The sequence below is a fragment of the Ptychodera flava genome, unplaced genomic scaffold (assembly GCF_041260155.1).
Source record: "Ptychodera flava strain L36383 unplaced genomic scaffold, AS_Pfla_20210202 Scaffold_33__1_contigs__length_2856901_pilon, whole genome shotgun sequence".
In the NCBI taxonomy this organism is placed as follows: Eukaryota; Metazoa; Hemichordata; class Enteropneusta; family Ptychoderidae; genus Ptychodera; species Ptychodera flava.
The window spans coordinates 463,581-477,437 of NW_027248355.1; the positions used below are offsets into that span (position 1 = coordinate 463,581).

The following is a 13,857-nucleotide window of genomic DNA, read 5'->3' on the forward strand; positions in this document are numbered from 1 at the left end:
AGACAGTCTCCTGAATAATCCTGTGCAGGATTTCAATGGATTCTGCGTGAAATTAGTGATCATGGGAATCCACCCTCTTGCCTTAAATTTTCCCATGGTACCTTGCGTGAAATTGCATAAAATATCACTGCTCTGCTGTCATTCCTTTTAATTTTTTGAATTTCTCATGAATCGATATTTACTTGAAACAGTAACCTGTACCTTTTGCACATTTTGTACTGTTTCATCATTTTATTTTCATAATTGTATACCAAAATAACCTTGTATTCTGCTTCTAAACATGGCCTCTGTATCCTTTATGTTATTTTTGACAGATCCATTTCAAAAGGTCTTACTTCAGTGCAATATCAACAATTACACTGGTAATGATGCATGGACATGCTTAGAAAATAGATATGGGGCAGTTATTTCTATTAGCGGGAAACAAACAGGACCAAGTTGATACATATGTACAGCGCGGATATTTAATATCTTTTCTGCATTCTTCCATTTTGTGTTTACAGAATTATGTGCTGGCATATTGCCATAGGATGGTATGCACAATATCTACCATTATTGATTAAAATGTATTACCGGTATTCTCATGATATACTAGTATTCTTTCATTTTACTCATACTCACATGTTACACTACACACATCAACAATTTAAGTTCATACAACTGTTATGCAATTAAAAAAATAATGTCTTTTTTATTCACTGAACAATACTAATCCAATGAAATATTTACAATAATTGACACATGTGTTAAACAAAAGCTGCGGTTTCTGAAAAAAAATCACAAACAATAATATAACCAGACTTTTTGAAACCAATATTTCAAGTCATCTATTGGACGTCTGTACAATTGTAGTAGCGATTAAAAAAAAAAGACTTGGCAAAAGACAATGGTAAAAATTTTGCCAAAAATACAATTATGCAAACTTCACCACAATTTGAAAGAGTCTTACTGAGCTGTACCCTAAAAACCTCCACACCAACTTTCAAATCAATAGGAGTTGTGGTCTCAGAGAAGATTTCTTGACCAACAATAGAAAAAATTGCCCAAAAATACAATTATACAAATAATCACTGTTTATGACTCGGTCGGTGCAATAACATGAGTACAGCCTGTATCTAGTCGATAAAATTCAAAAGTTGAGTGGTCTTTGTTCAAAACTAAAAATGCATCATTGAGCTTTTAGCAGAATCAAGAAAATGCAAAAACATACGCTTATACATTAAACATTGTCCTGTAATGAGTTGTCAGCGCTGTTGATATTGTCATTTGTCTGTATAACGGCTCATGGCCCACCATCCTCATCCTCAGGCTCTGGTCTGATTGGGGCCACGCCCTCAATGCAAGGTATCCTCAATATGCATTTCCTTTGATGCAAGTGTTTTTCCATAATGTACGCAGTTTCACTTCTCTCTCTATCCCATTGCCAGTGTCTCCGAATAAAGGCACCACCCTTGCAACTTCTATTCTGCTCGCTATCCTCAGAAGAAACACACACAACTATCAAAATGTCTTCAGCTTCATGCTAGTCCTTGGATAGCCCCGTTTGCGTCCTTCAATTTCTGCAAATAACGATACACAGAATAAATAATCAGAATTGTACATTATCCATTTAGTTAGTTTTTGCTTAAATCTGTGTATTTATAAACCTTTGATAATTCATTTGAAAGTACTTCATTAGACTATAATGGTTAAAAGTTGATATGTATGCAAGAAATTTGATTTCTGAATCTCACTGAAATGTTGATTCACTATACATTGGAGTCTATGACAAAACTATGAATACTTTTTTTAACAATGCTTAACAAACACATTCTCTGCTTTCTGAGGTGTTTGACAATTGATACATATATACTTGATTCAAATAGGGTGTTTGAAGGTTCAGATGTGGACAACAGTAATTATATTGGAATTTCAACTAAACATTTCTTTTTTCATGGTATTAGTGGTCAAGAGGTCACTGTTAAATATTTTCCCTGACAAAACTTGCTATATCTCTAATATGTAAGTAATAGAAATTGTTCATTGCCCTCAGTGAGCTCGATTTACAATAAGACAAGCCTCAGAGTTGCCAAGGCAAAATGTTTATGTGACAGATAATTATACTTTTGTTCAGATTTACAGTTTAATGACTACCGAGAGTGAAATAATGCAGCGAATCATTTTATCTCCCAAAATATTTTTTGAACACTAAAACTACTTTTTTTAACAATTTAAAGTGAACCCAAACCCATTGACATTGTGCTGGCTGTAATAACTCAATGGTCCCTTGATGAATAAACTGGTCATCTATGTACTGTTGCACATAAAACTGACAAGTTTGTGCCATAATATATAAATATGAAGATAAAAGATTTTTTTTCACACATTCATTGCCTATTTTATTTACTAAATATTCCTGTTTTTGTTAGGAGAGACTAACATCAATGTATCTCCAAGACACATGGTGTATGGTCGTGCTTCCACTATTAATTTTGCAAAACATATCATCAATTAATGCTTCAGCAAATGGACCAAGTCTTTGTACGTTGGTCGAGAACTAATACAGTAAGACATATACGTTAGAATATTAAATCTGTCAAATCAGGATGGAATATTGAGGTAGAAATATTTTTGTACCATGCAGCTTTGACCTACAGTGCCTTGTAACATTTACATACATTGAACTAAAAAGAGGGCATGTCACGCTGGGGAATCACCCAAATCAAAGACTGAACTGACTGCGTATGGGTGCCAGTATGGATAAAGGCAGGGGGACTCGGAGCCTATAAATACCCCTATCTCCCTTGGCATTCATAATCCAACATGAGTGGCACATGGTAACAGCATCAACAAATGCTCCCGAAAATCTGGAGTTTTCAACAAACAAAATATTACTTTTGTGAATACTTGTGGCATCACCTTGTTGGTGAAATTCTCTCATTATATCCATTTTAAGTTGATTTTTGATGCCAAAACTGCTGCGATGCTGTGGACGTGTTCGAAGCATCCAAAGAACAATAGGTGAAAGCTTTCAAACAGCTGCCAATCACGAGGGGATGCACGATCAAACATTTGTTGTGTCAATCAGATCGATACGATGTCAACAATGAATAAACATTTGTACCACTGAGCCTTTTATACCGTCCAGAAATTTCAAAGCTACAATTTTTTTACCCTGACATATAATACAGCGACCTTGCACACTAATGATCATTCCACTGCTTCTGTTGGGTTTTGTTGAGTTTTTTTAATTCGCTCCGTGGCCCAAGTAGATTTTTTTCAATATGATACACAGTTTGAATTTTTTCAAGGTAAATTTAGTATATTCTCTGGGCCAGTTTGATAGAGTAGACGTCGAGCCCGGTACTGTTGACTGAGATCGGGCTTGGGGTCATTTAGTCCTGAAACCTGAAGAGTTCTGTATGATCATCGTTCAGGTGATTTTTGTTTGGTCAAAGTAATCAGTAACAATGTACTCCTTATGTTGTTTTTGTCACCATCATACACGTATACGAACGGTTTTCGATTAAAAATGGTAAAAATATCCAGTGTCGTAAATGCATGCATAGATTCTTCAGTGACTGTTTATGTAGCAGTCGTCGATTCGACAAGGATTTGCCACCATGTAATAACTGTAAACACCGCGTCAACAGTCCATAAAAAATGTCATGCTAAATCGAGTTAGATAACAATTGCCTTGCAGTAGGAAAGGTAAGTTCACCATCCGTAAAAGTTGTTGATCTGAAAAATCTTCATGTGCACCAACTACATGAGTGGCTGTTATAGTTGTACACGTAGTTCCACGGGCTTTCCATTGTCCTTTGTTACGAGCTATGTTCAAAGTGCGTCAAGGTATGAATATTTTCATGTTGAAGTACCGGGTACATTGATTTTGTTCAAAACCACTGCCTGTTTGTTCCTTGTGTTTTTTTTGTGTCCCTAATGTTGACTGGCTCTTTGTGCGTACAAACATAGCAGTCGAGATTAAGATTTCCTGGATAAATAGATACACTCATAGTTTATTCCGCCTCCGATGCAAAGATACACACTGTTTTCGATGTGCCACTCCTAGGCCCTGGGATCAAATTCAATACCTTTAAGAGTTAATCTGTTGGTGCTTGATCTAGAAGTCATCACGGATGACATAGTCCCCACTGTATTATAGTTTCGGTTTAAGTTTATAGGAAAATAGTTTCATACTATTTTAGTAAAAGATAAAATTATGGTTTTTGAGCATGTCATGAAATCTGGAACATGTTATCAGAACAGAAGCTTGTTTCATCTTTCATTACACAATTTGCAACAAACTCTCTAACGACAGTTTGTCTTGTGATATTGTTTAGATGTTTTGTTTCTCGTACAAAGTTCATAAAGTACACTTCAAGGATTCCTTCAGTAATATTTTGGCAAGTGTTGGGAGACAGTGTTAAAAAAAACATTTCTTAGGTTTGACTATGCAATTATTGTATGTCATGTACATTTGTGTTTGGAACTCATGTACGAGCCCCCTTAAGTTGTTTCAACACTTTGCTTCTTTATATAAAATTGCAGACTTTACACATTTCATTGTGATTTCAAAAATTGACATGGGCTAAGCTGAATCACTATCAATTACATCTGTATCTTCAAAAGAAGATTATAAAGGCAGATTTTGTTGCTTATGGCTGTTAGGTGCTCTGCAAATATAACCAAACATTAACGGTCAACTTATAGTAAAATTTTCTTACTTTGTGTTGTAATGGTTCTGCTTAACCATGTTCATGTACCATAATTCACCAACACTGGTGCTTTGGTTAGCATGTCCTTCAAAGTTCACAACTTTAAACAAAAAACTTATCAGTGCAGACTTTGTACATGTGTATGAAGTACACACCTCTCATATTCTTCTCAGTTGTTGGCATGCCTTTTCGTGTGACTCTGTCATTCCTTGGGGCACTACACTTTCCTATGTGTTCAACGCCTAATAAATATCTCCACGGGACCTGCAACTTGCAAGGAAATAAATAAAAAGAGTTAAAAATCCTACTGTGAAAAATTAAATTATCTTAAACACAGATGATAAAATCATCACATTTCACGTGACAATAATGACGATAAATCACCATATTAATCTGACAGTCCATCAACACATATTTGAATCAGAAATATATCAAGCATTTTCATGGCCTGTAAAGGCTCAACTTCATTGGATTCACACTGCTCTATGCATTCCTGCAGTATCTCAGAGCTGGTAGACTGTCAGACCATTGATGAAAAATTGACTCTTTTTACATCCATGGTCATATCAATATCTAAAATGTGCATGTTAAAAGTAACACCACATTTCATTTTCAGCAGAAACAGAAATAATTTAGAAAGTTAAAAATGAAATGATGCAAAATAAAATGACATATCATGTTTAGGTAAGATTAAAATTAATCTCATGTTAACTTAAGCCCCCACTAGCTGTATCTTCTAGCATTGTTTTTATGATTTTAACGTCAAGCCAAAATAAGTTTGTGAGAATGTTCTAATTTTGGTGATGTATACACTTATTATTAACTACACACTGGGACTGTACATGCAATTTTGGACAAGATAAAGATTGCAATGTGATTAAATATTTGCCAAAACATTAAATCCCATCACAGTGCATACAAGCAAAAACCCTGTATACTGTGCATATCTGCACTGAAACCTTCACACAAACTGCACAAAGCAATCCAATGTAATGCACAGAGCATTGTGCAATTCAGGCGATAAAATGTTGAATGGCCCTTACTTCATCATTTGATGGGCCACTCAGGGCGCAACATTCTCTGAATTGTTTGGTCACACAGAGTTCATGCTAATGCATGTAGTTCATACATTCCCGCAGTGAAGTTGGGCTCACCTCAGTCATAGTGTGAAATGTTAAACAATTTCAATACCCAACACTGTAGCTAACAGAGGTGGAGGTCTGAAGTTTAGTGGAAAGAGATGATTGATTATGTTAACTAAGATTTCTGCTAAAATATCAAGCGACCAGGATGACATTTGACCAAGCCAATATGGCTATAGGTCTTATTTTTGCTGGACGGCCATCATAGGAGGAAAGTGTACAGCAAAAATATCAAGTAACCAGGATGACCTCTGACCTGAATTTAACTTATTTGCCAGTATTAGTGCAATAGCCTTCATATTTGGTTGGATGAGGCGTCACATTATGAATTACTTAAGATCTGTCAAATAAAATATTATTGATGTTGACTATAGCACGTACAGGGACAGCATAACGATTGGGGAGAGTCACTTTTCTCAGCATCGTTTTGAAAAATTCGCCCTCCCTCCCTATAAATTTTTTCCAGTCCCTTACCGGCCAGCACAGGTTGAATTCGTGAACACACATATCACAGGTCACCACTTTATGCACATACAAGGCCTCATTAAATGTGATTTAACAGTGAAGATTAATCGATAAAGTGAATTAGAGTGAAAATGCACCTATTTCTACTAGCTTAAAATGCTAATCATGCAAACTGAACTTTGGCTCGCGGCACGTGAATTAGGCTTATCCGTGGTCGTACAGGTAACTGTGCTGCAGTGTATGAGTAATTGTCTATGTTTGCAAAGCAGGGGCACTCTCGGAGAAATCCTACCGGTGCGCACAGTAAAAATCACAGTCCTTAGCAATTTGTAGAGTTGTGCAAGTCCAACATATCAATAATTTGTCACATAAGTTACATAAACAATACTTTGGGGCAGAATTCAGAGAAAACTAGGACAAAATGGGGAGATACATGTATCTTGAGGTAAACAAATTTCAAGACTTACAGCTAGTGGGTCTTTAACCCTTTGACCCCGGCTCAGACATCATAGAGTACCAGGGGGTCAGGGTGCAAAGGGTTAAACATGCTAGTCGTCATGTAACTTTGCATTATTTATAACCCTCTAAATTAATACTATTATTGTGACAAAGGAAATAAATTGACAACATAAATCATTAAATGTAATGTCTCCTATGACTATAGAAAAAAAAGGTCAAAAAATATCAGTGGGCCCTATTCTGTCCTTGAGCCATTGTACATACATAAATTTGAGCTTGAATAAGTGGACTTGTGGGATTGAATTAAAAAATCGACCAACATTCAACTGATTACAGTTTCAAAAGAAAATAAAGGATAGCAAATCTTCATTATCTTATTATTAACCTTCATGCACAGCCATTTTGAGTAGAGGTTCAACAAACAATAGAGCGTATAAATCATGTGTTCCTTGGATTACTTTTCATGGAGACTGAACAGAAATTACAGGGGGTAAGGCCTTTTTTGGGGTCCATTTTTTTAAAAAAGCATTTTGAATTGTCATGCATGCCTTTGGGGCAAGGTTATCATTTTTGTGCAACTATTGAAACTATTTGAAAACAAGATGTGGCCAATACAGTGCTTTACCCAAAAAATATCAAATTTAATACATTGGAATCTGTTAGGCAAAATATTGACAGTTTTCCCCTATGCAACATGCATTACTGTATATGTACATTTATCCATGTTTGATAATTTATGTAATTCTAGTAGTTGGAATTTGGAGGCAAAATACATCTGTGTACAAAAAATTTAATTTTTGGATTCCATCAAAAATGTTTTTTCAATATACATGAGGAAACCATGATTTTTTTCAATAAATCAATAGCTATATCTGTGTGTTTATAGATGCTTAATTATTGATATTAATGCCAGTGTTCGAAATTTGTGGAAAATATCAACCAGTCACCAGGACTGGTAACTTCAAAAAGTTGCCTGTCCTGCCAAAAACTTACCAGTCCTGATACTGCGATTACTTTTATGTGCCTAAGTATTTTTGTTATGCGCTGTTGAGTAGGATGAATTTACGGGAAAGAAAACTGTCTTGCCATAAAATTTGAATGGGAGCCCAGAGAAAAAATAGCAGACATAGTTTTAAAGAAGACTCCCCACACTAAAGTCAACCTCTCCGCCAGACTGGTAACTTTTTTATTTTACAAGTCCTGCAGAAAACAACCAGTCTCGGACTGCAGGACAGGTGTTATTTTGAACACTGTTAATGCACTTGATTAGATTGAGCTGGTTACTAGTGAATGTGTGTGCAAGAAATTTGCTTTTAGAATTCACTGGAATGTTGATTCACTAAACATGTACATTCTGGTCTCTGAAGAAAATATGAAAAGATATTTTTAAATACACAAGCTAAATCTGTGCTTATATAAATGTTTGGCAATTGAAAATGTACACAATGAGAATATTGGTTGAAAGAACAGATGTGAACAACAAATGTGATATTGGACTTTCACCCTAGTGATTTTTTGTAAAGGTTAAAAGTATTCTTTAACAGTTCAAAGTTAAATGAGAACTTATATGTCAATTATTAAGATATCATTTATACAGACTGTGACTCACAGGGCACATGAAAATTTTGGAGGGACAATCTTTTTCTTGCTAACACTTTTTGAAGGGTCATTATTTTCCATTTTATAAGGCACTTTTGCTGATCCCTGGGATTGCCTTTGTTTAAGTATGTAGGAGGACTACCTTTTGTTTTCCATTGAAACTGTAATCTGGTTGGTAAATTTTCTGGTGAGACAATCTGGTGCCAACACAGGCCTCTAAAAACACCAATCAATCCCCCCGCCCGTAATTTTTGTCCAGTCCCTGACAGGTATCAACTCTCATCCTGGGATGCATATAGGTCACATTAGCATAAAGTGACCCGGAAATTCGATGTTCATTATTCGTTTGAAATTATCAGATATCGATGATTTAAAACAAGCAAACGTTCGATACTTTGCCAGATACAGATTTTGCTGGACACGTTTATACCAGAAGGAGTAGACGTATCCCAGACACTTTGGCTGGTCAAGAATAAGTGAATAGCTATACTCATACTGTACATACATACCTGGTAAATTGTAAGCGTACACGAGAACCGTCCAGCTGATGCAGGACTCTTTGGCGATCACCACACTGGCACTAGATTCAAACGTACCGCATAGTCGTCGAGACGGTCAGGATTTCAAGGTTAGAGTCTTTAGTGGACATTCCTAGACACCGGCGGGACGTGTCAGTACTAAAATATAGCGACGCAACTCAACGCTGAGTAGGCGACGCGACGCTATCCATAACAATGGCGTCTTCTGAGTATGGCTCCCCAAGTGCTCAAATATTCACGAAACGAACTTTGCAAAGAATTTGATAACTATCACTTTTCACTCAATCTTGAAGAAAATGTTATTTTTTTTGCTCTCGTTAAATAAAAATATTGCTAACTGAACCATATATTCGTTTTCGCCAGCTAAAGCATGGAGGTAGAAAGAAAGAGAGCAGCAGGCTACGAGCTAGCTAGGGGGTCAATTTTCATCAACAGGCTGCTGGCTGTGCAGTTTACCTCTCAGCATGTAGGCTACACAATGGGATTTCGATTTACGCATTTTTTACCTTCATGAATATTCCGGTGGCGAGATCTTTATCAAGATGGTCAAAATATAGCAGCTATTAGGCCTAATTAAAACTTTGGGAAATATGAACACGGTTTGAAATCAGTCTGATATAATAACTACCAACCTGTAAATGTAGGCCTACTGACTGTACTGACGGGAAAAGCGAAATTCTAGCACTTTCTTATGAAATCCATCATCGTATATCACGGTCGCAATTTACATGCGGGACTGAGCTCAGAGTTCACTATGACTTGACCACGAGGTAAATGCAGAAAGTGGAAAAGACATTTTCTTGAGCAATAGTCGCTACAGTCGCGGTATCTTTTCCCATAGGCCTACACCCGCTTTTCCGGAAAAGTTTTTTAATTTAAAATGTGTACAATGTAAAACTTCGAAGTTCATCGTCTAAAAGTTGATTTGATATGCAGCAGTACGGTCTATTTTTACATCAATGGGTACACTGATATTATAAGTTCTCGAAACTAGTACAAATAATCCCCCTAACTCTGAAATTAATGCGCGTTAGTTCAGAATTAATCACGATAGATTGGTGCATCAAAATTTACGGATTCACGTGGCTGAACTACATTGTATCTTGTGATTTGTTTGCTAATTGACGTTTGGGGCGAGGCGGAGAAAGGGCAGACAGTCCATGTAGCCGACAATGAGATGCTAATGATATGCAGAATGTACAAGTTTCAGGTTTCGTCGACCAACTTCCCCCTCTTGGGTACAACTTCAAACTCTGAAATACCAAGTCGGTGGCTATCGTCTGTTACATAATTCAATAGCAAACTTGTGGAAGTTTCCAAGTTTGTGGGACCCTCTGCCAACTTGCCAACTTACTTGCCAACTTTCAATGGGGAAGTTGGCGGGGGCCTCTGCCAACTTGCCAACTTACTTACTTGCCAACTTCATGGGCCGAAGTTGGCGGGGCCCTCTGCCAACTTGCCAACTTACTTGCCAACTTTCAATGGGGAAGTTGGCAGAGGCCTCTGCCAACTTCCACCCATTAAAGTTGGCAAGTAAGTAAGTTGGCAAGTTGGCACAGGCTTCCGCCAACTTCCACCCATGAAAGTTGGCAAGTAAGTTGGCAAGTTGGCACAGGCCCCCGCCAACTTCCACCCATTAAAGTTGGCAAGTAAGTTAGCAAGTTGGCAGAGGCCCCCGCCAACTTCCACCAATGAAAGTTGGCAAGTAAGTAAGTTGGCAAGTTGGCAGAGGCCCCCGCCAACTTCCACCCATGAAAGTTGGCAAGTAAGTTGGCAAGTTGGCACAGGCCCCCGCCAACTTCCGGCAGACAGTCCATGTAGCCGACAATGAGATGCTAATGATATGCAGAATGTACAAGTTTCAGGTTTCGTCGACCAACTTCCCCTCTTGGGTACAACTTCAAACTCTGAAATACCAAGTCGGTGGCTATCGTCTGTTACATAATTCAATTGCAAACTTGTGGAAGTTTCCAAGTTCGTGGGACCCTCTGCCAACTTGCCAACTTACTTGCCAACTTTCAATGGGGAAGTTGGCGGGGGCCTCTGCCAACTTGCCAACTTACTTACTTGCCAACTTTCATGCGTGGAAGTTGGTGGCGCCCTTTGCCAAGTTGTGGAAGTTAGCAAGTTCGTGGGACCCTCTGCCAACTTGCCAACTTACTTACTTGCCAACTTTCATGGGCCGAAGTTGGCGGGGGCCTCTGCCAACTTGCCAACTTACTTGCCAACTTTCAATGGGGAAGTTGGCGGAGGCCTCTGCCAACTTCCACCCATTAAAGTTGGCAAGTAAGTAAGTTGGCAAGTTGGCACAGGCTTCCGCCAACTTCCACCCATGAAAGTTGGCAAGTAAGTTGGCAAGCTGGCACAGGCCTCCACCAACTTCCACCCATGAAAATTGGCAAGAAAGTAAGTTGGCAAGTTGGCAGAGGCCCCGCCAACTTCCACCCATGAAAGTTGTCAAGTAAGTTGGCAAGTTGGCAGAGGCCCCCGCCAACTTCCACCCATGAAAGTTGGCAAGTAAGTAAGTTGGCAAGTTGGCAGAGGCCCCTGCCAACTTCCACCTATGAAAGTTGTCAAGTAAGTTGGCAAGTTGGCAGAGGCCCCCGCCAACTTCCACCCATGAAAGTTGGCAAGTAAGTAAGTTGGCAAGTTGGCAGAGGCCCCCGCCAACTTCCACCCATGAAAGTTGGCAAGTAAGTTGGCAAGTTGGCACAGGCCTCCGCCAACTTCCACCCATGAAAGTTGGCAAGTAAGTAAGTTGGCAAGTTGGCAGAGGCCCCCGCCAACTTCCACCCATGAAAGTTGGCAAGTAAGTAAGTTGGCAAGTTGGCACAGGCCTCCACCAACTTCCACCCATGAAAGTTGGCAAGTAAGTAAGTTGGCAAGTTGGCACAGGCCCCCGCCAACTTCCACCCATGAAAGATGGCAAGTAAGTTAGCAAGTTGGCAGAGGCCCCCGCCAACTTCCACCCATGAAAGTTGGCAAGTAAGTAAGTTGGCAAGTTGGCAGAGGCCCCCGCCAACTTCCCTGTATGAAAGTTGGCAAGTAAGTTGGCAAGTTGGCAGAGGCCCCCGCCAACTTCCACCCATGAAAGTTGGCAAGTAAGTAAGTTGGCAAGTTGGCAGAGGCCCCCGCCAACTTCTACCCATGAAAGTTGGCAAGTAAGTAAGTTGGCAAGTTGGCAGAGGCCCCCGCCAACTTCCACCCATGAAAGTTGGCAAGTAAGTAAGTTGGCAAGTTGGCAGAGGCCCCCGCCAACTTCCACCCATGAAAGTTGGCAAGTAAGTAAGTTGGCAAGTTGGCAGAGGCCCCCGCCAACTTCCACCCATTAAAGTTTGCAAGTAAGTTAGCAAGTTGGCAGAGGCCCCCGCCAACTTCCACCCATGAAAGTTGGCAAGTAAGTAAGTTGGCAAGTTGGCAGAGGCCCCCGCCAACTTCCACCCATGAAAGTTGGCAAGTAAGTTGGCAAGTTGGCAGAGGCCCCCGCCAACTTCCACCCATGAAAGTTGGCAAGTAAGTTGGCAAGTTGGCACAGGCCTCCGCCAACTTACACCCATGAAAGTTGGCAAGTAAGTAAGTTGGCAAGTTGGCACAGGCCCCCGCCAACTTCCCTGAATGAAAGTTGTCAAGTAAGTTGGCAAGTTGGCAGAGACCTCCACCAACTTCCACCCATGAAAGTTGGCAAGTAAGTAAGTTGGCAAGTTGGCACAGGCCCCCGCCAAGTTTCAACCATGAAATTTGTCAAGTAAGTAAGTTGGCAAGGTGGCAATTTCCATCCCTGAAAGTTGGCAAGTAAGTTGCCAAGTTGGCGGGGGCCTGTGCCAACTTAGACTCATGAAAGTTGGCAAGTAAGTAAGTTGGCAAGCTGTCAGGGGGCCTCACCAACTTTCCAGTTGTCAAGTAAGTTGCCAAGAGGGCAGAGGCCCGTGTCATCTATTATTGTCTTCTCATTTACATATTTTTCGTGTAACCCCATGTTCGTGTCGGCTACATAGACTATCTGCCGGAGAAAGTCCAAGGCCCAAAGACGACGTATGCAGTCCAATCATATATATTCGAAGAAATACCACAGCTTTCCATATAATGTGCGAAACCGGCCCTGAGCAATGCTGCCGTCCTGTTTCCGAGAATAACTTTCGAGCGGTGAAGCTAGCAATGCCACTGAACAGCCTTGACTCGCCTCCGAGTCGATTTTTGATGTGGTTGAAGCACGGTCCTTTGGTTGAATTAAGGCACTGGCGAAGAGTATATTGGCAATATTCAAAAACATACCGGTGTGAAATGTAATGCAGATCTCCTGGTTATGTGTCAAATAAGCAATTTTTGTCGCAAGTCATATCTTGTTTTTCAGAAAGTCGAACTCATAAGAGGGCAGATCGTCTGTGTAGCCGACACGAACACAAACTGTCATGATACCAGCTACCAAATACTATCACAAGATAGGCTGTCGTCTACTGACTCCACACATTTGTCATTTGAATGAACGATGTGTGACGAAAAGGGAAGTATCCCATGTTTAACTGTTGTGGCGATATCGATGGCAACCCTAACAAATCGTTATGAGACTGCATGAAGAACGAGCGCATTTTGCGAAAGATTATGATCTTAGTCGTTGTTATAAAACGTGCCTGCCTTTGGAAGTCATAATTGCTAAAGTCAACTAAAGGGACTGGTCAGTTTATTCGGCGGGGGGGGCAGTGGATTCATAGGGGTCACCCCGTTTTTGACTATGGTGATAAGGGGGTCACCATGTTTTTGAAATGTCCAATTGGGGAGGGGGTTCAGTCTGTTTTAAAATTTTGACACGGACTCATACTTGCCTACAATGCATCGTGCAAGCGACAAATTTCATCATTCAGTTGCATTCATGGCGCGCCCTTTAGGCGCTTAACTTTAATAATAATAAAACTTTTTTCAGAGCCCCCTTCAAGCTAGCACGAAACTTTAATATATCAG

The 13,857-nt window shown here is 39.7% G+C and overlaps 1 long non-coding RNA gene across 2 annotated transcripts; it reads right to left on the reverse strand.

Moving 5' to 3' along the window:
* Positions 1 to 663: 663 nt before the first annotated feature.
* LOC139127580 (uncharacterized) lies at positions 664 to 9,310 on the reverse strand. Of its 2 annotated transcripts, none has more exons than XR_011551055.1 (3): positions 8,872 to 9,310; positions 4,853 to 4,961; positions 664 to 1,559 (listed from the first exon to the last, which is right to left on the reverse strand). It is a non-coding gene; the product is annotated as an uncharacterized lncRNA (long non-coding RNA). The 2 variants fall into 2 exon arrangements; XR_011551054.1 differs by having other exon boundaries at positions 4,853 to 4,967.
* Positions 9,311 to 13,857: the final 4,547 nt, after the last annotated feature.